Consider the following 20,217-nt stretch of genomic DNA (forward strand, 5'->3'; position numbering starts at 1 on the left):
GGCTTGTGGGCCGCCCCCTTCCCCCCGCCCCGTCCTCTCAGGAGGCCTCACCTGCGCCCAAAAAGTGACCAGACACGTGGACCCCATGAGGACCATGTCCACGGGGACAACCAGGGACGGCCCATCTCGACCAAGCCCAGCACCCTGGGTGGGGACAGTCTGAAGGGGAGGGACTGCACCCCACAGAGGGACCAGCAGGGGTACTGCCTGGCGGGGAGGAAATCGAGTTACTGCCCGTGAAGCAGGTGGGTCAGGCCTGGGGCTGCCCAAGTGCAGGGTTGATGGTAGGAGAGAAGAGAGCAGCTGTGGACACATCGGTAGAATTGAACTGATCTCAGGCCATTCCCAGAACTGTTTGCAGAAACTGAGTTCCTACATGAGGCTAAGTACTCACTTAGCAAGTTATTTATGAAGGAGACGAATGAAATGCAGTCCACCCTTAGACCCAGGTCCCCCCGGACCCTGCCCCCAGGCCCTCCTGCCGTGTCCCCTCCCCTCCTCCAGGTACGAGGGGCTCAGAATTCCGTCCCCAGATGCCTGCGCCCACGCCCAGCCTTGCGCCTCTCTCCCTTGGTCTCTTCTCCAGGGGTGGACCTGGACGCCAGTCTGCAGCCTTAGGCCTGGGGGTTGCTGAGCGGTGGCTTGTTGCCAGGGCCATGGACCCGAGGGTGACAGGAAAAGGGGAAATGCCCCCCATCCTGGGGCAGTACCTGGGCGCAGGGATCTCACAGGGGGCCCTCCGCAGCCCTGAGGCCGAGCGACGGAGCTGCCTCTGCAGAGAAGAGTGAGGGGCCCTGGACGCCAGAGCCACCAGCCCCAGGTGGGAGCCTCTCTGCCACCTACGAGTGGCTTGTCATCTATAGCTGCGTTGTCCAACACAGGGACCACTAGGCACAGGCGGCCGCTGAGCACGTGGAGAGTGATGGTCCCAGGAGAAAGCGGCTCTAGCTGCAAATACACGGCAGCTTCCAAAGCCAGAGCCCCGGAGAAGCACACGCGGCAGCTCACCAACCATTTCACGACAACTCCCTTGACAGCTAGAATATTTTGAAGCTGCTGGTTAAAAGTAGATCATTTAAAATGTCACCTGTAAAAAAAAAAAAGTCACCTGTTTCCTTTTTTATTATTTAAATGACCTCTCTGGCTGGTGTGAGATTTCTACTGGACACATCACTGACCCAGAGCATAAGGGTGGTGGCCACCTGTCCTGGGGCCCCCAGGACGGCCTTAAATCGCACCTAGTGTCCTGACAGAAGCATCCAGTCTGGCACTTCTCCTGGATTTGTTTTTGATCTTTAAACAAAGTAGTGCTAATAGCTGCACTGAAATAAGCTGGAAGGGTTTGTAGCCCTGCATTCGGTGGCTCTCGGTGGACGGGAGGCCCCTGCCCGGTGAGCAGAGGCCAACGATGTGCGGGCGGTTCGGCCACAGCCCATGTCCTTTCCCGGCCTTTCCAGAAGCATTCTACTGACACCTCCCTCTCAAGGACTCAGGCGGGCACTTAAGGGTTACACAGTATGCGCTCAGCAAAGGGCACGTGTACAAACACTCGTGCATTTTGACAGCTGCGGCCTCCCTTTAGACCTGAGCGACACTGCAGCGGGTACAGGCGCGCTGGGGATGGTGTCTACACCTCGGCCAGATCCAGGGCTTTGCTGCTCCTGGTTTTCTCCACTTAGTCAGACCACCACTTTCACTGTCCTGCTGCACTGCACCCAAAACGTTCTGGGTTATCGTCTTAAATGTCTTCCACGAAGCAGAATTTACTCTGCGGTTACTAAGTGCTCAACACCTGTAGAGAATTTTCTCAGTTAAGAGTATTACGGTCCAAGAATCTTGATGGCAAATTCTTTTTTTTTTCCCCTAAACTCTGAATTTATCCCTCCCTCTGCCCCCGCTTTCCTCTTTGGTAACCATAAGCTGGTTTTCTATGCCTGTCAGTCTATTTCTGTATTGTAAATAAGTTCATTTGTATCATTTTTTTAGATTCCACATGTAAGCGGTATCATATGATATTTGTCTTTCTCTGTCTGGCTTACATCTCCAGGTCCATCCATGTTCCTGCAAATGGCATTATTTTGTTCTTTTTATGGCTGAGTAATATTCCATTGTATATATGTACCACCTCTTCTTTATCCATTCATCTGTCAATGGATACTTAGGTTGCTTCCGTGTCTTGGCTATTGTAATAGTGCTGCGATGAACATTGGGCTGCATGTATCTTTTCAAATTAGAGTTTTCTGCAGATATATGCCCAGGAGTGGGATTGCTGGATCATATGGCAACTCTATTTTTCCAGCTTCTTGAGAGACTGAACCAGATCTGTCCAGCTGAGCTGTTTCTGAATATCTGACACACGGAAACTGTGAGAAAATAAATGTTGTTTTGAGCCAAAAAAAAATATTATGGTCCATACAGAAAATTCAGTGGGAAGTACCAATAATTTCAACTTTAACGCTAAATGCAATTTGGAAGAAAACTGCAGGCAATTTTATTTTAAAAAACTTAACAAAATAACAAAATTGTGAAGCATTTTCCAGGAAAAATACCAGTGCCATGGTATTTAAAAAAAAGAAAAGAGAGAGAGCGATGTCTAAAAAAATTGATTAAAGTGTTTGAATATATACCAAGAATAATGATCTTGCTTATGTTATTTTAATGATCAGATAATCAATATAAAGTAGCTTACATTTTTTCTTTAATGTATGCAAGCATATGCTACTTTTATTTTTTAGAAAATTTATATTTGAACATTATTTGTAATGTAATTATTTTACCCGTCTACCGCTATAATAAAACCAACGGGTGTTCAGTTTTATTAAATTTAGAGACTCCTTTTATTCTCAGAAGTACTGCAGGCTGGACAGTCTACCCTTTGGTCACCAAGCCCAGAGGCAGTTGATACCCCTTCCCGGGGCTGTGTGGCGGTTTGATGCTGACAAAAGTCCCAGGGCTGCTGGGACTGGTGCCCGTACATCCTTCCAGCGACATCCGTCCTCCTGTGGCTTCCCACGATGCTCCTCTCCCTTCATTTCCACTTGCATCAGCTTCAAATGCTTCCACAATCAGCCCCAGTGTTACTGCACCTCCTCACTGGGTTAAAGTAGCCCGAAACTAAGAACTGAATCATTAGCATTTAAAATTTCTCACCCAATTTGCCTTTTCTGAACAGCTCTCCTTTTAGAGACTTTATAATATCCTATGGATCTAAAGAAAGGGTGCTTTTCTTTGAAATTACTAAATGATCTCAATTCAGCATTTTTATTACCTAGCAACTGTATCTTTCAAGTCAAAGAACACTAATTAAATCGAGGCCCTAGTGGTATAATTTTTAATCATTACCTAACTCACCAAGGTATAAGTGTCAAACAAAATACAAAGTTTCATTTATTATGTCATAATTATGTTAATTATACTAACTCACTAACTCACTGTATCAATTTATTAAGACATCATCAAATCCCTAAGATGGCTTAAAACTGAGTATGTAAATGAAAAAGATGAGAATGTACCTAGAAAGGTCGAAATCAAATATTTTTTTTGTCATTTTGGCTTAGATTTATATTTTCTAACATGGGGTCTTTCCAGATTATTGATTAAGACTCTGTGATTTAAAATGTAAAATAAAGGCTAATCAGTAAAAATCTATCCTGCCGAGAACGCTAAAGGACATGGGATCAGGTGAATTCAGAGAAAGGGACTGAGCAAGCTTTCTGCCTCTAGTTGCGTTTTCCTGTCTAAGCCTGCGCCCTGAAGCCCTGGCGACGCACACGCAGCAACCTCTCCTGCAGGCGGGCAGAAACCCGGTCCCAGCCGGCCTCGCCCTGACCCAGCGGTCACAGAGCGCCCCCAGCAGCTCCAGACCGGACTCGCAGCAGTATCTCTAAAGCTCAGAATGTCTGCACCTTCCTACAGCTGCCTTCTTCCACGAACCCCATCACTGAACGCTTGTTACCGGTGAAGCTCATTGCTGAGATGAAAACAGATGTCCTGGTTTAAAAATGTTAAACCAGGGCTTCCCTGGTGGCGCAGTGGTTGAGAATCTGCCTGCTAATGCAGGGAACACGGGCTCGAGCCCTGGTCTGGGAAGATCCCACATGCCGCGGAGCAGCTAGACCCGTGAGCCACAGTTACTGAGCCTGCGCGTCTGGAGCCTGTGCTCCGCAACAAGAGAGGCCGCGATAGTGAGAGGCCCGCGCACCGCAATGTAAGAGTGGCCCCCACTTGCCACAACTAGAGAAAGCCCTCGCACAGAAACGAAGACCCAACACAACCATAAATAAATAAATAAAAATAAATTAAAAAAATAAAAAAACGCAGTTCAAGTACTTTCTTTAAAAAAAAAAAAGTTAAATCATCAGTGATCTGGATAATAGATTGTTTAAACGTTAAAGAAAAAAAAACTGCCTTACCCTGCTTTGATCCTAATATTTGATGTTTTTGCTACTTCATTTAAGTACCATTTAAGTATGCCAGTGGAGCTTTGAAAGTGAACTGCATTAATTAACTGATATGAATTGGTATAAATATATTATGTGTTATTATTCAGTACTGCATAGTACTTTATGAGACGCAAAGGAAGATCATATCTTAGATTTGAATCCTAGCTCTGCTCCTAATACACTGCATGATCTGAGGCAATTTATTAAATATTCCTGGAATCCTGTATCCATAAGTAGCTAGGATTGTGCTTGGTTACATGTAAAGGAAACCCCAAATGACCATGACTTAAACAAGATAAACATCTATTTCGTTTTCTTATTTATTTATTTATTTATTTATTTATTTATTTATTTATTGGGTCTTCGTTGCTGTGCGTGGCCTTTCTCTAGTTGCGGTGAGCGGGGGCTGCTCTTCGTTGCGGAGCACGGGCTCTAGGCGCGCGGGCTCAGTAGTTGTGGCACATGGGCTCAGTAGTTGTGGCTTGCAGGCTCTAGAGCGCAGGCTCAGTAGTTGTGGTGCACGGGCTTAGCTGCTGCACTGCATGTGGGATCTTCCCAGACCAGGGCTCAAACCCGTGTGCCCTGCATTGGCAGGCAGATTCTTAACCACTGCGCCACCAGGGAAGTCCAAGGTAAACATCTATTTCTATCACACATAAACTCCGCTGTCATTTGAGATCCTCAAAATTTCTTTCTGCTTTTTTATCCTCAAGTTCTGAGTCCTGTGGTTCTTATCTTTAAGATTACCTCCAGGTCCAATATGGTGCCCAGGGCTCCAACCATCACCTTCATAGTCCAGGAGACAGGAAGAAGTGTCCACCTTTCTGAGTTTTCTGTTTTTTTGATACTAGTGAACGTTACGTAAATTTTCTCCATTGAAATAACTGGTGTGGTTTCCACTTTGTGACTGTCCCCTGACTGATCCAGTGCAAAATAACTTTGGACTTGAGGGTCTTGGGCAAAAAACCTGGTGCACCACTTCCTGGCTGTATAACTTCGGGTAAATTCATCGATCCAATCTCAATTTCCTCATCTGTAAAAATGAGATGATATTGCCTGAAGCTGTAAGGAGTAAGGGATACAATTCAAGTAGAACAGGCCTATTCATGAAAATCACATCTCAGATGTAAAGAAGTAAAACAATATTCTTCTATTATAGAAAACTCTTTTGGAAGGGCTTCATGGCCCTGTGGCCTTTCTAGAAAGAGAATAAGGTGGGAATGAGTGGAAAGTAATTATTTTCACTACAAACCCCTCTATATGGTTTGAATGTTCTACCGCAGGTGTAGTACTTTCATTTTATTTTTAAAATGGCACAGAGATTTTCTGGGCAGTGGATGATGGGTCATTTTTGCTTTCTTATAATATTTTCTACTAAAAATGAGTAGATGTTGGACTCATGTGGGGAGAGGCACGTTACAAGCTTCACAGTGTTTGCAGATCTGAGCGGGTCTGATGACGTGCCTGGGTCCCCTCCTGCAACAGCTGGTCCAGCCGCTGGTCCTCTGAAGCCAGGCCGCCTCAGCACCAAGTAGACAGGTGTCCAGTGTGTGAAGAGCAGGGCAATTGCCGGCCTCAGTAATTGTGGCTTTTACTCACACAGGGAATATTGCAGGTTTATGCTAGATGAGGCATGCTCCCAATTTATTATACATTATTCTATGAAGCATTATTCATTTTTCCCCGTTTGTGTGAAAGATAATGTCTTTGGTAGGCTAGAAGCCGGCTATGGCTAGGGAGTTCACCAAAAAGAATTGATTCCAAACCAGGCTTACTGATTATGGTCCTTATTGGAGCAGGGACAGAAAAAGAACTGGTTATATATTAGCAAAACTCAAATTGTGATTTAAAGGCATTAATTTTGTTAACCAAATGTATGCATGTGATTAAAATGCAATATTGCTGTGATTATAATGCAATCAACAAATTATTAAACTGCAATCAAATCGTAAACAAGTCCTATGTGTCTGCCAGAAGTCTCCTCAGCTCATTATTTTAACTCGATCCGTAAACTAGTTTTTAGTAAATAGACTCTTTCCTATTTCTCAGCTGTCACATTTCTTTTTTGCCCTTTTAATTTGTTAACTAAAAGAAAATATCAGAGAGACATTTTAAGGGATGTAGTGTATCTTTCCAAATATAATTTTTTTTAAGTATACAAATCAGGGTTTATCAGTATTATTGTACAGAATTTGATCTCCTAAAAGGAAAAAGTATATATGTATAAACATCCTTCTCGCTTGTTTACAACACAAAAATGAAGCAACATGTTAAAGAATGATAAGCTTAACCCTACTTTCATGATTGAAAAATTAGTTTTCAAATTAATTTTTAAAAGATTACAGTATCTAACGGTGCTCAACACCAGCTTGGATATGATTACACTTTTAAAATATTTTAATGCAGGTGATTATTAGATAATAAAATTATAAAATCTCCAAAATGTAGCCATCAAAACATGCATTTTAAAAAAATCATACATGTTAACCACACCCCTAGCTTTCTTTGCTTTGTCCACAGTTTAAAAATACCTTGCTGATTGTCTAATCCTAAACCAGACGAGAAAGAAAGAAACACTCTAAATATCTGGCTCATCTTGTCCCAGGACCTGCCCCTAAAAGGAAACCTAAAATATTTTTCACCAACTATATCCTCATTTTTATTTACGTTAACACTGTCGGGCATATTTAATATGAACGGTCTTCTCCAGGCTCCTTTGGAGTCCTACAATCTCAGCTTCCAGAAGCTTTGTTCTTCACTGGAAAATTCCTCCTAGAAGCTCTGACTCTAGCTATGGTGTTGTAATATACATGGCAGGGAGGGCCGCCTTCGAAGGTTGAAACACAAAGAGCTCTTTCATTTCGGCAAAATAGAGTCTCAGAATTGTTTTCTTAGACTAGGGTGGGTCCCAGTGGCAATTACGGCATCTGAGGCTTCGTTTCTAGCCTGCTTGAACACGAGCATCGTGGATCTCCAGGCCTGAAGAGCTGGGAGGCATCTTAAAACTGACCTGGGGACTTCCCTGGTGGCGCAGTGGTTAAGAATCTGCCTCCCAATGCAGGGGACACGGGTTCAAGCCCTGGTCCGGGAAGATCCCACATGCCGCGGAGCAGCTAAGCCCGTGCGCCACAACTACTGAGCCTGTGCTCTAGAGCCCACGAGCCACAACTACTGAGCCTGCGCTCTAGAGCCCACGAGCCACAGCTACTGAGCCCGCGTGCTGCAACTACTGAGCCCACGCACCTAGAGCCCATGCTCCGCAACAAGAGAAGCACACTGCAATGAAGAGTAGCCCCCGCTCTCTGCAACTAGAGAAAGCCCTCGTGCAGCAAAGAAGACACAACCACAGCCAAAAAAATAGTTTAAAAAAATAAAAAATAAAAAATAAATTAAAAAGCTGAGTTGATTGTTACAGGAATTCCAGTGTCTCCTTTCTCTGTCCTCTCCTTGCAGATAACAATCTACCAAGTTAAAACAAAAAAAGGTAGAATGTAATCTTTTTTCATTCTAATCAGAAACACTCAGAAGTTATATACAAAATCAATGTATAAATATTATTAGTTTATATATAAGACTCAAACACTCAAAAGTTATATATAAACACTCAAACGTTATACATGAAAACAATGTATAAATATTACTAGTTATGCCATACAAATTTTTGTGAATCTGCTTTTCCTACACATTTGCCTTTTAATGCACAATAAAATATTCTGTGGTTTACTTATCCATTCTCTAATTGTTAGACATTTGAATCATTTCTAGTTGTGAGTAATACATTGTGCAACTATCTTTATACAAATTATGTTTTTCTCACCTTTGGACTAAGTAAATTAAATGAATGGTTTAATCCATAAAACCAAAAGTTTTTTTAATCATAATATTAAAAAAAGAACTCACTGAATTTTAAGAACATAATCTATAAAACAATAAAAATATTTTGCCAGGCAATGTTCTGACTTACACATATTAACTTTTAATCCTTAAAACAATCAAATAGAGGTGGAAACTGAGCACGGAAGAGTAAAGCGACTTGCCCAAGGTCACACAGAGAACGTATGAAAGAGCGGAGTCTCCAGCTCTGGCTGCCTGGCCTCAGAGCACACGCTCCCAGGCACCGTCCTGCGCGGCCTCACCAGCGAGGAAAGCGGGGCTCCAGTAAGCAAGAAGGATGGGACTCAGATAGCAGGCTGAAAACAAAATGACAGGAAACAAGAAAAAGAAGGAAGAGAGAGAAGGACAAATATCCTACGGTACCGCTTATATGCGGAATCTAAAAACGGTACAGATGAACTTATTTACAAAACAGAAATAGAATCACAGATGTAGAAAACAGTCTTATGGTTATCGGGGGGAAGGGGGGAGGGATAAATTGGGAGATTGGAATTGACATATACACACTACTATACAGAAAATATAGATAACTAATAAGGACCTACTCTATTGCACAGGGAACTCTACTCAATACTCTAATAACCATTATGGGAAAAGACTCTTAAAAAGAGTGGATACATATATATATATATATATATATATATATATAACTGATTCACTTTGCTGTACACCTGAAACTAACACAACATTGTAAATCAACTATACTCCAATACAAATTAAAAAAAAAAAAAAGGAAGGAAAGAAGGGAAGCAGGGAAGGAAGAAAAGGAAAAGAAAGGAAGGACAGAAACAGGAAATACACAGCAGCCTTGGGAACCAGGAAGCGGGCATCAGTGCACAAGAGCCGGTGGGGAATCCTGGACGCTGAGGCCATGGTGAGTCCCATCCTGGTAGCAGGTGGGCGGGCAGAGAGCTCTCCCTGCCGCACACACACGTGCACACATGCACACACATACATACACTTGCACACCTGTGCACACACGTGCACACACATACACACACGTGTACACCTGTGCGCACACACACAGGGTGCAGCATCCGTCAGCGGCTGGCCTGGACCAGAGCTTTAAACCTGAAACCTGCCCTGTGCAGAGAGTGAACTCAGACCTCAGGAAGCCTTCTGGTGGGGAGAAAACACCTAAGACAAGAGTCGGTGTGTCTCAGGAACCTCTGGGCCAGCGTCACAAGCATAAACGAGAAAGAAAGGAAGAGGGAGCTTTCGCCCAGGGTGGGAATACCACGCAGCCAGGGAAGGCTGGCTTTGCTTGGTGCTTCGGGCCCTCGGCGTGCCTGCCTGTGACCTGCCCGCGACCCTAACGTGAAGCCTGCCGTCCACACACCTGCCCGCCTTGCTGACCTTCTGAAGCCAGCCCTCGCTCAAGGGAGTGGCCCCTGCAGAGAAACACACCAGCAACCTGCACGGGGAGGGGAGACCCACCGGATGGCTCAACTGGTCCTAAAAAGTCTAAAGGGGTTCAGGAAATAGAAAATAATTTATATTAAATTTTATTTATTTATTTAATTCATTATATATAAATTAAATATATTTAATTTATATTAAAATTTTAAAATAATTTTTCAGGAGAAAAATTAACGAAAAAGTTATAGATTTGAGATAATAATGCATAAAAAGAACAATTTTCTATGGAAAAAAGCACTGAAACAATCATTTAAAAGGTACCCATCATCTGGGCTAATGGATCTGTTCCACATCTTTTTTTTTAAACACTAGTTAATATTTACTGAGCAGTTTACAATGTTGCAAACATGGTTCTAAGTGTCTTATGTGTATTTACTTATTTAATCCTGAGGGGGGAGTTCTTACCCCCATTCCACCCAGGAGGAAACGAGATGCCGAGAAGTAAATAACTTGCCAAGTCACAGAGCTGAGAAGTGAAGAAGTCAGGATTCTTTCTTTTTCCCGTGTTTTCCTTTTTTTTTTTTTTTTTTTTTGGAGTATAGTTGATTTAAAATGTTGTGTTAGTTTCTGCCGTCCTGTTCCGCATCTTAACTGCGGTGACAGCTACCTGCCTGTGTGCTTCAGTCAAAATTCACAGAAATACACCAAAGGAAGAGAGTCCAGCGTGACTGAGCTCAACGTGGATTTGCTCAGCGGTGACAGGACGTCACCGGGGAGGACGTCTGACGGGGAGGACGGGGAGGGGTGAGGGGAGCCGGGAGTCAGGGCGGCAAGAGCCACGCGGAGCCCCAGGGCGGCTGGTCCCTGTGACCAGGCGGTCGGGCTTTGCTCGCTGCTGTTTATCCTCAGCAAAGTCCAGCAACTCCTCGCACAGAGCCCGGGGGACGGGGCCCTTCGGCGCCGGGGGACAGACGGCGTGTGCTCCGGGTAGCTGGGCCTCCCAGCAGGCCCTCAGGGCCGGAGGGGCCGCCTGGGTGTCAGTCCCCGGCTGTGCTTACCCAGGTGGCTCCCTGTGGGGACCAGAAGGGGCTCAGAGGACCTGGCCTGAACCTGGTCTCACAGGGAAACTCTGTCACCACCCAAGCTCCGTGCATGGGCCTGGTGGGCCCGGGACAGACATGACCCATGTGACAGCCAAGGACAGCTCGGGCCGTGGGCTGATGCAACCACATTCCATAGTGGGTTTCGCACTCGGAAACAGCATTACTTGGAGGGCATACTTTTTTCCAGAGGAACAGCAGTGTATTTTTAATAAATTCCCATTAAAAGTTACCCATGAATCTTACAGATGCCCTTCTTCGTAGTACCTGAGCTCTCCTAGCTCTCACGGGCGGTGTGCTCTTGGAAACCTGTCTCATTCGGCTCTAGCTGCTGTAACAAAAACACCATGGATTGGGAGGCTTACGTAAGACACATCTCAGAAGGCTGGGAGCCCAAGGTCCAGGTGTGAAGTTTGCGGCCTGGTGAGAACTCCTCCTGGCTCAGGGACAGCTGCCCCCCACTGTGTGCTCACACAGCAGAGGGAGACAGAGATCAGCCCGGTGTACTTTCTCTTAAGGGCACGGATCCCATTCGGGGGGGCCCGCCCTCCTGAGCTAGTTCCCTCCAAACGCCCGCGTCACATTGGGGTTGGAGCTTCCGCGTAGGACTCCGGGGGACACATTCAGTCCACAGCAGAACCCCGGCACCGTGTGCACATTAGTTAAAAGTGAGATGAAATATTAGATCCCCAACTCCTCATCAGTGCAGAGTGACAAGGAAAGTGCAAACTTGGGTTTGCTTTGGACGCTGTCAAATTAGAATGCTTTCAAACCACGCATGAGATATGAAGAGCATCAACCATCCTCTGCTGAATATAATTTTTTAGCGTCTTAAACCTGATTCCTGACCAACTAAAAATAATCAACCCTTATTCCTTTCAGTTTCTGTATTTTGACTCTTTAAAATATTAACCTGAATATTGTATTGTTCCATGGTGCAGAAAATAAGCTACTTTACATATATACTTACATATTTAAGTCTTAACACATAGTATGTAATATCTGATTCTGAATTAAGAGGTTTCTCTCTGAATTCAGTGATGGAGAAAGTCAGCTTCATAAAAATGATTTAGGAAGAGATGGAAATGTTTTGGTTCCGTGTTTCAAGAAAGAAAAGTAATGAGTCTCTGGGATCATTAAACTCAGTAAAACGTTCTTCCTCTGCAACTGTATTATTATCATTTGAAATAGTGACAACATCTTTAAAGCCAATAATACACTACATAGTTTTGGAAAAAATGACTCATTTGGAGAGCGCAAACGTGATTCAGATATTTAGAGCTTCACTCACTACCTAATATGGCTCAGTTCATGAAGAGTGGGTATGTTTGCTGAAGTGGAAAAGCCATGGGGACCCTAACTTGCAGCATTTCAGGCATCTCCCACCTTACCGTGTGGCAGCTCTGGGGTAGCTTTCATTCAGTCGTACATTTACTCACGTCACAAAAATCTGCTGCGCGTTAGATCAGTGAGACCAGGCCTCCGAGACAGTCACGTGGAGGACCTCACCGGCCGGTCCTGGAGTGAGTGGTGACAGCCAGGACACGGTCCATCCAGAGTGAGTTTAAAATCAACCTGGGTTTTCCCAGGACCCGAAACGGGGGAGTTGATCCCAGGAAATGTGGCCAGTAGACGGGGAGGGAGCGAAGCCAGTAACAGGTGTGTTGTAACATTGCATCTCCCCAGGGGCTCCGGGAGGTGAGCGGTGCTGGAGTGGGGGGCAGGCTGGGGGCCCCGGCTGGACAGGGTCACAGGGGTGTGCTCCCTGGACTTTACGTGGTTTCAAACACTCTAAGGGAACATGAGACCCTCCTAAAATTTCTTACGTGCCCTGCGGTCTCCCCAGAGATAAACTTCTTTCCTCTCCTGGCCTCCAGCTTTTCCTCCTATCCCTTCCGTCTCTGGTTTGGAAGAAGATGAAAGGCTGGAAACAATCTTAAATCATCCGTTTTTTTCTCGAATTTTACTTGTCCAATAATTGCTATGCAAGACATCCTTGATGTCACGGGACCACAGAGAGGGGAGTGGCCGCCCCTGCTTGGACAGTGGGATGAGGCTTCTTACAGGTGACAGGGCTTCTTACAGGTGACAAGCCTTCTTACAGGTAAGGCCTACGGGAGGAGGAGTTTGCAGGGTGGGGAACAATGTCACATTGTACAAATATACTTCATAAGTGTTCAGTTTGTCAACTCCGTTTAGGACTGTTCCTTGGGCCATACTTTGAAACCCACCCCAAAAATATTGTGTACTGGACTTTTATGATAGGTACGAGTTCCTCTTCACTTAGTTTTTCAGTGTCGTTCACGCCCCGCGCCCCAAAGTAGACAACTCTTTTGACTGACTGTGGTTTAGTAATATGGCATCTATCCTGGTTTATAAATTAACACTCCAACTGATTTACTCCTCTGGCCACCATCCCTGAAATTCGCAGTCTTGCCACAAGGGGGCAGTGTCTCCTGCTTCGAGTAATCTAATCCCATGCCTTCTTGCGATCCAAACTTCAGTCAAGGATTTTGTACAAATTCTGTGTGTGAATCCAGTGTCTAAGTCCGTTAAAACAACTAAACACAATGTATGTGAAGGGTACATAAAGAGTCTACTTACAAACTAACTCTCCGTGCAAATTTATGTGTGTTTTATGTTTTAAATTTTAATTTGTTATAAACTCATGCTTGTGGAAAAATCGAATTATACAGAAAAGTAAAACTAAATTAGCAATTTATTTCTTTTCTACAGATCAAAGATCGCTACCATAAAAATTTTAGTACGCCTTCTAAAACGTAATTTTACTCATGTAACATGTATAATTTTACATACTTTTTCAGATAACACTATATATATAGAAACATTTCTCAATTTGGTGGATTGAAAGAGCTTCATTAAATTCCTCCAAACATAAACATTTCCCAATTTAGGTTATTTTCAATTTTTCGACATTAATTGTTTAATATATTTGATATTACTCTTTGAATGAGTCACAGTATGAGATCATTGGATGCAATGCATGCTTTTTTTTAAGACTTTTTGATACATTTTGACAAATCATTTTTCTAAATAAGAAAATAAGGTTTTTTTTACTTTTTATAAGCAATTCATACGTGCGAGATACATAGTTTTAGCTTTGCATGCTTCCAATATGCATGAATTTCTGTTTTCATGATTTAGTTAAACAATAGTAGTTCAACTCTGTTACAAAGGTGGTGTGGTAAAGAATTGACCTTACCCCATAAGAGGTCTGGCCTTTGTCCCCAACTCCTGGGAGGGAACCCCTAAACCATTTGAATTTCTGAAGCAATAATAGTATCTTCATTGAGTCCCTCAAATGACACTGACAGTTTATGTTAACAAGCTGACGCATGGTGGGTATATGGGCCTCTTTATATTAGCCCAACCTCTGGGGCGGGTGGTGGGCTTGGAGACTGAGTTCAGCCCTCGGGCAATCAATCAATCAGTCAATCAATCATGCCCTGTAATAAAGTCTCAGTAAAAACGCTGACACTGAACCCCGGACAAGCTGCCCTGCTCAGCAATATTCCATGTATCATACATTGATGCCGAGAGGGTTCCACATCCTCAGGTCAATGGAAGCTGTGCATTTGGAACTTTCCAGAAATATTCGATACATGATAATATATTATAATTAACCAGTCTCCTACAGATGGACAAAAGTACATCTATGGTTCTCTGAACAGTTTTGAAACACAACAGAACTATATATTTGTATTGTGCTTTTCAGTTTTCAAAGGGCTTTTACATGCACTGTTTTATTCACCTGACTGAGCAGTGATCTGCCAGGGAGAACAGAGACGGAGTCTTAGATTCGCCAGAACCGACTGTTTCTGGTGGGGATCCATCCTGATGGAAACTGAATCAACAGCATATTTTCAACTACATGGCAAATAACCAGATGCAAAATACCACCCTAGAAAAGGCATCACCTAAATGAAGTAGCACACTTGGGACTGACTTACCTTAACGAAAACCACCCCCTTGTGGATTTCTAAATTTGTTGAAATAGGCAGAAGTGTAGCACTTTGGGAGATGGACACACATATCTACATAGACGCCACATGCATGCAAAGCTTCCTTCTAAACTGTGATCTTATCTCTCTCTCTAAATGTCTCCACTGCTTTTAATACCAAACTTGTTCAGCTATCATGTCATGGTGCCTTGGCAGAGAGATGGATTTATATTTGGAAAAAGCTCATGTGACAGTCCTGTGATATGGAAATAGCCTCTGTGTCGTCAGAAGAGTCCGCTAGTCCGAAAGCCCATTTAGCAGTTGTAATGATGGGGGAGGGGGAGTATTTTAGCATCTAGCCGCTGTCTGTGAAAACTGACAGTCTGTGTGCCTTCAACGTCTCTATTAACTTTGTTTATGAGTACTAAAAAGTCACTAAAACTTCAAATAATAGGGGAACCAACGGGTACAGTGGAAACAATAGTTGTGTATTCACTAATCATTTGATAACAGGACTTTGTTACCTTGTTGCAATGTGTCCAGTAAAGCAGTGGCTGATCAACTTTGTATGCAAAGCCCTGTGTGTTAGGAAGTCGAATCCGCAAGACGCAGGTTCATCATCATTCCACCTGCAGTTCAGCAAACGCTGAGCACAGAGGGTTCTGGGGGCTGCAGGCCTCCGGAGGGCCTGTCCCTCACTTCCTTCACGTGCTCCCCAAAGGCACATCCTCCGCGTTCGCTCCATGCCTGTCTGATTCCCCGGCCCCCAACCTCCTTACTGCGCTTTATTTTCTTCATAGTGCTATCCCCATGTAAAAATCACAGGAACTTTGCTTACATTTATGTCCCTTTCCTCTTCCCTTTAAACTTCAGAGATCTGTTCACCTCCTCCAGTCCGAGAACAGCACCTGCACGTGGAACGCTCTCAGAACACGTCTGCTGAGCCAACATACAGGAGTTCGCTGCAGGCTATGAATGCGGGATGCTGGAACCTCTCCGGGCCCCCTGGTTACAAGTGAACAAGGAAGTCAGTGGATTCCAAGCCTTCTCCAGGCCGGAGCTTTGGCTGCCCTTCCACCTCCAGGTGGATACTCCCAAGTCTCACCTAGAGGATCTCGCTGGCCCGGATCAGCCACTCTGAAGCCCGGAGATGTGACATGGTCAGTGGAAAGTCTTGGTTCTAAGACAACGTTGGATGCAAGTTCATCTATCCAAGCTCGGAGAGCACCAGAAAGAGATAAATGTGTGATTGGTGGCAGCTAACACTGCGTGAAGAGAGTGATGGATTCCACCCCCTGGTCATTGCGTGTTATTTTCATTGCTGGGGGGAGAGTGGCGCTTGCTGGTGAAGGGCCCTTCCGCTTTCTTCTGCTCTTCCGGAGCCGCTGCTGGAAGAAATTACACACCGAGCTTACTGGTTTCACTTTAAATTCATGACCGCAAACCTGAACCAGGCCTCCCCGCAGCCCGGACTCCCGCTCTGTGCTTTCCACAAGTTAATGTTCCGCCCCCCAGGTGACCACTTCACATGATTTTCTCTTTTCTAGTCTACACACACGTGTTTCCCTGAGATGCTAGACCCCAAAAACTAGGCAGCCTCCCCCCATTTCTGCCCCCAAGTCCACACACCTACCCAGGTCTGCCCATCTTTCCCCTTCTGTTACAGGAATAAGAAACGTGTTTCCTTGTTACGGGCTGAATTACGATTGATGCGCTGAAACCCTAAACGCAGTGCATCAGAATGTGTCTCCTGTGAGCTAAATGTTTGTGTCGCCCCCCCCCACCCCCCGCCGAGTTCACGCTGAAACCTAACCCACTGTGTGACGGTGTTGGGAAGTGGGACCTTTGGGAGGTGATTAAGTCATGTCAGGGAGGGGAAATTTCCCCCTCTACCCCTCTTGAGTTCTTGTGGCTGGACTAATAATAAAGTTGACACGGGACAGATGAACAGGAGAAAAAGAAACCGATCTTAATTGTGTGCATGGAGGTTCCAAAGAAATGACACTAAGAAGCGGCCAAAGCAGGCAGCTTTTATACCTTTTAGACAAAGAAACCATACACTGGTGAGGAACTGACAGGACAAAGAAACCTAGGTTTGGGTGCTCAATTAGTAAAGAATCTAAACAGACTTTGGGCCTGGGGAGTCAACTAAAGGAGTCACAAGATTTGTTCATCCAGCCTTCTTGGCCGAATTCCCTATCTCTGGCGATAAGGACGTCCTTCTACCTCTGGATGCAGGGAGAAGCACCTTTCACAAGGGAGATTTATTTCCTGCTTCAGGGAGACAGAGAGGAGGGTCAGAGTGTCCCACTTGCGTTGGGTGTTTCTTAAGTAACTTTAATGCAAAAATAACCAATATGCCGTTGAGGCACATTTTGGGGGCGACCCACCCAGGGTCCCCCACAGTCATGAGGGCAGAGCCCACATGAATGAAATTAGTGTCTTTGAAAAGAAACCCAAGAGAGTTCCCTTGCCCCATGTAGGAGGGAACAGGCTCTCACCAGACACCAGATCTGCCGGAGCCTTGACCTTGGACTTCCCAGCTTCCAGAACAATGAGAAATAAATGTTGCTTAAGGGCCCCGAGTCCACGGATTTTTTTCCTCAGATGTATAGGTTTTATTCCCATGGAGATGCTGCCTGTACTTGATTACAGACCCTACAGCATCCGGACCATTCGTCCTCCATATACTCTTGCTCTGACTTTCACATGTGGAGCCAAACATTGGTGGAGCTATGATTATTTCTTATTTCTGTGACATTAAATGGATAAAAGATTCCATTCACAGGAAGCATGAGCTTCACTCCCTAGATGAGGAAAGTCACAGGTTTTTCATCTCTCCAAGCCAAATTTAGTTTTTCTAACGTCCCCCCCTCGGGGTTGAATGAGGTCCTTGCCTTCCTCACCTTCCAGAACACTGGACATTGCCAACAAGTTCACTGTTCAAGTCCAGGAGTTTGGGAGCTCAAATAATTCTGAGCCAAATTTGAAGACGAGGTCTTTAGCAAAGCCAGCCCCCAGGAAAACTGGGCACTTGTTTCCCTGGGGACCTCCCCAGTGCCCGAGTGCCCAGTGGGAACCCCCTCAGACTAGGCTCCTCCAGGCCCCCGTCTGTCACATCTCCACCTGCTGGGAGGTCCAGGTAGAATCTGCTGGGCTCCCCTCTAGGGGCCAATTTTAAAAATAACCTCTGGCTTGGCCAAGTTTTTTTTCAAATGGGATTGAAGGAAGACAAAGTCCTAGTATAGGTGAAAACAGATGGAAAATATCTACATTTCATTTCTTTTGCTGGATATTTAGTAAATTTTTCAAATGGAGAAGCAAATATTTTTCCCAGCATAAACATTTCTTGAAGTATCCTGTTAAAAATGTCCTCCCCCTTTTTAAAATTTTTGTTGTTGTTGTAGTACATCTGAAACTCCTATTATTTTGATGTTGGACCTCCCATAATTATCTTCTAATCCTTGTACCTTTTTCTCGTTTTGCTTCTCTTTATTACTTATTGAATATAATTGACATATAACATTGTAGTTTTAGGTGTACAACATTATGATTTGATACATGGCTATGTTGCGAAATGATGACCACAGTAAGCTTAGTTAATACCCATCACCACACATAGTGACAGATTTTTTTTCTTGTGATGAGAACTTTTAAGATATACTCTCTTAGTAACTTTTTACAGTACAGTATTGTTTACTATAATCACCACGCTGTGCATTACATCCCAGGACTTATTTATCTTATCACTGGAAGTTTGTACCTTTGACTATCTTCACCCGATTCACCCACACCCCACCCCCTTCTGGCAACTATCAGTCTGTTCTCTGCATCTATGAGTTTATTTTTGTTTTGCTCTTTTGCTTTGGTTTGCTTTGGGGGCTGGTTCCACATATATGTTAGTTATATGGCATTTTTGTTACGAACAGTCCAAATAGACTAAGATAGTGATTATATTTGGAGACTGGGTCTTTACAGAGATAATTAAGTTAAAATGAGTCCATTAGGGTGGGTCCTAGTCCAGTGTGACTGGTGTCCTTATAAGAGAAGGAAATGTGAGCACAGACGTGCGTGCACAGAGGGGAGACCGTGTGAAGACACACGGAGAGGACGGCCACCCACCGACCAAGGAGAGGGGCCCTTCCCTCATGGCCTCAGAAGGAACCCACCCTGGTGGGAATTTTTTTTTTTTAATATCTTGCTATTTGTTTTCTTTTTTTTTTAAATATTTATTTATTTATTTTCTTTATTTTATTTTATTTTTTGGCTGTGTCGGGTCTTAGTTGCAGCATGTGGGATATTGCACTGTGGCGCGTGGGCTTCTCTCTAGTTCTAGCATGCGGGTTTTCTCTCTCTAGTTGTGGCACGTAGGCTCCAGGGCACGTGGGCTCTGTAGTTTGTGGCACTCGGGCTCTCTCGTTGTGGAGCACAAGCTCAGTAGTTGTGGCTCGTGGGTTTAGTTGCCCTGCGGCATGTGGGATCTTAGTTCCCTGACCAGGGATCGAACCAACGTCCCCTGCGTTATAAGGCGGATTCTTTACCACTGGACCACCAGGGAAACCCCACCCTGCTGGGACATTGATCTCAACTTCCAGCCTCCAGAGCTGGGAGAAAATGAATTCCTTTTGTTTAAACGACCCATCCTGCAGAACCTTGTTACAGCAGCCCTGGGAAACTAACGCATTCCTCAGACCAAAGGGCCATCTCTCCAACTGTGGTTGCTGTCCCCCTTGATCTGTCGTCCCTCGTCTTTGCTTTCTGGCATCTACTCTTCCTTCCTCCTGGATTACTCTCCACCCGTGTAGACATCGTCCCTGATCCTGGGTCCAGCCGCCCCTCCGGGTTTTGTGTCTATACACACCATCTTGGCCTCTTCATTCACCTTTACTCTGTCAAATCTACCCTCACTCTAGCCTTGGCCGTGCCCAACAGCCCCTCTTGTCGAGGTCACCTGCCAAGGTGGCCTCACTACCGTCCGTGCTGTTCTTCCGGAGTCTGGGAAGTGCTGGCGTGTTCCTTCCACAGCCCTGTGGGGTCAGCGGACTGTCCCCAGGGCTCAGACGAGGAGGTCACGCTTAGATACACCTGCCAGCAGGGCCGAGTCTCCACGGCCGTCACTGGGTGAACTGGACGTGAACCTGAGCTCGCACTGAGCCCTGCGCTGGACGGTCACCTGTGGGCCCACTGGCCGGGACTCCTCCTCCTCCTCCATCCCCGCGCTGAGACCCTGAGGCCCTGTTTCCACAGCTGCCCTGGGGAAGCCTCCTGGGTCCTACCAGTTTCCCCAAGGTCATCTCGTCCCACATCCTGCCATTCCCACCCCGAGGGCAAGAGAGGAGAAGAGACAAAATCTTCCTTCAGTTCCTGCTTTAATGTGGTCCTTCTCCAAGTAACACCACACACACACATACACACACACACACACATATACACACACATACACAAACATACACACACATA

General features: G+C 45.0%; 1 long non-coding RNA gene across 1 annotated transcript; it reads right to left on the bottom strand.

Moving 5' to 3' along the window:
* Nucleotides 1-7,773: 7,773 nt before the first annotated feature.
* On the bottom strand, nucleotides 7,774-16,449 carry LOC118883507. The gene is made up of 3 exons (XR_005017037.1): nucleotides 16,391-16,449; nucleotides 15,596-16,145; nucleotides 7,774-7,903 (listed from the first exon to the last, which is right to left on the bottom strand). It is a non-coding gene; the product is annotated as an uncharacterized LOC118883507 (long non-coding RNA).
* Between the last annotated feature and the right edge of the window lie 3,768 nt (nucleotides 16,450-20,217).

The sequence above is a fragment of the Balaenoptera musculus genome, chromosome 17 (assembly GCF_009873245.2).
Source record: "Balaenoptera musculus isolate JJ_BM4_2016_0621 chromosome 17, mBalMus1.pri.v3, whole genome shotgun sequence".
NCBI lineage: Eukaryota > Metazoa > Chordata > Mammalia > Artiodactyla > Balaenopteridae > Balaenoptera > Balaenoptera musculus.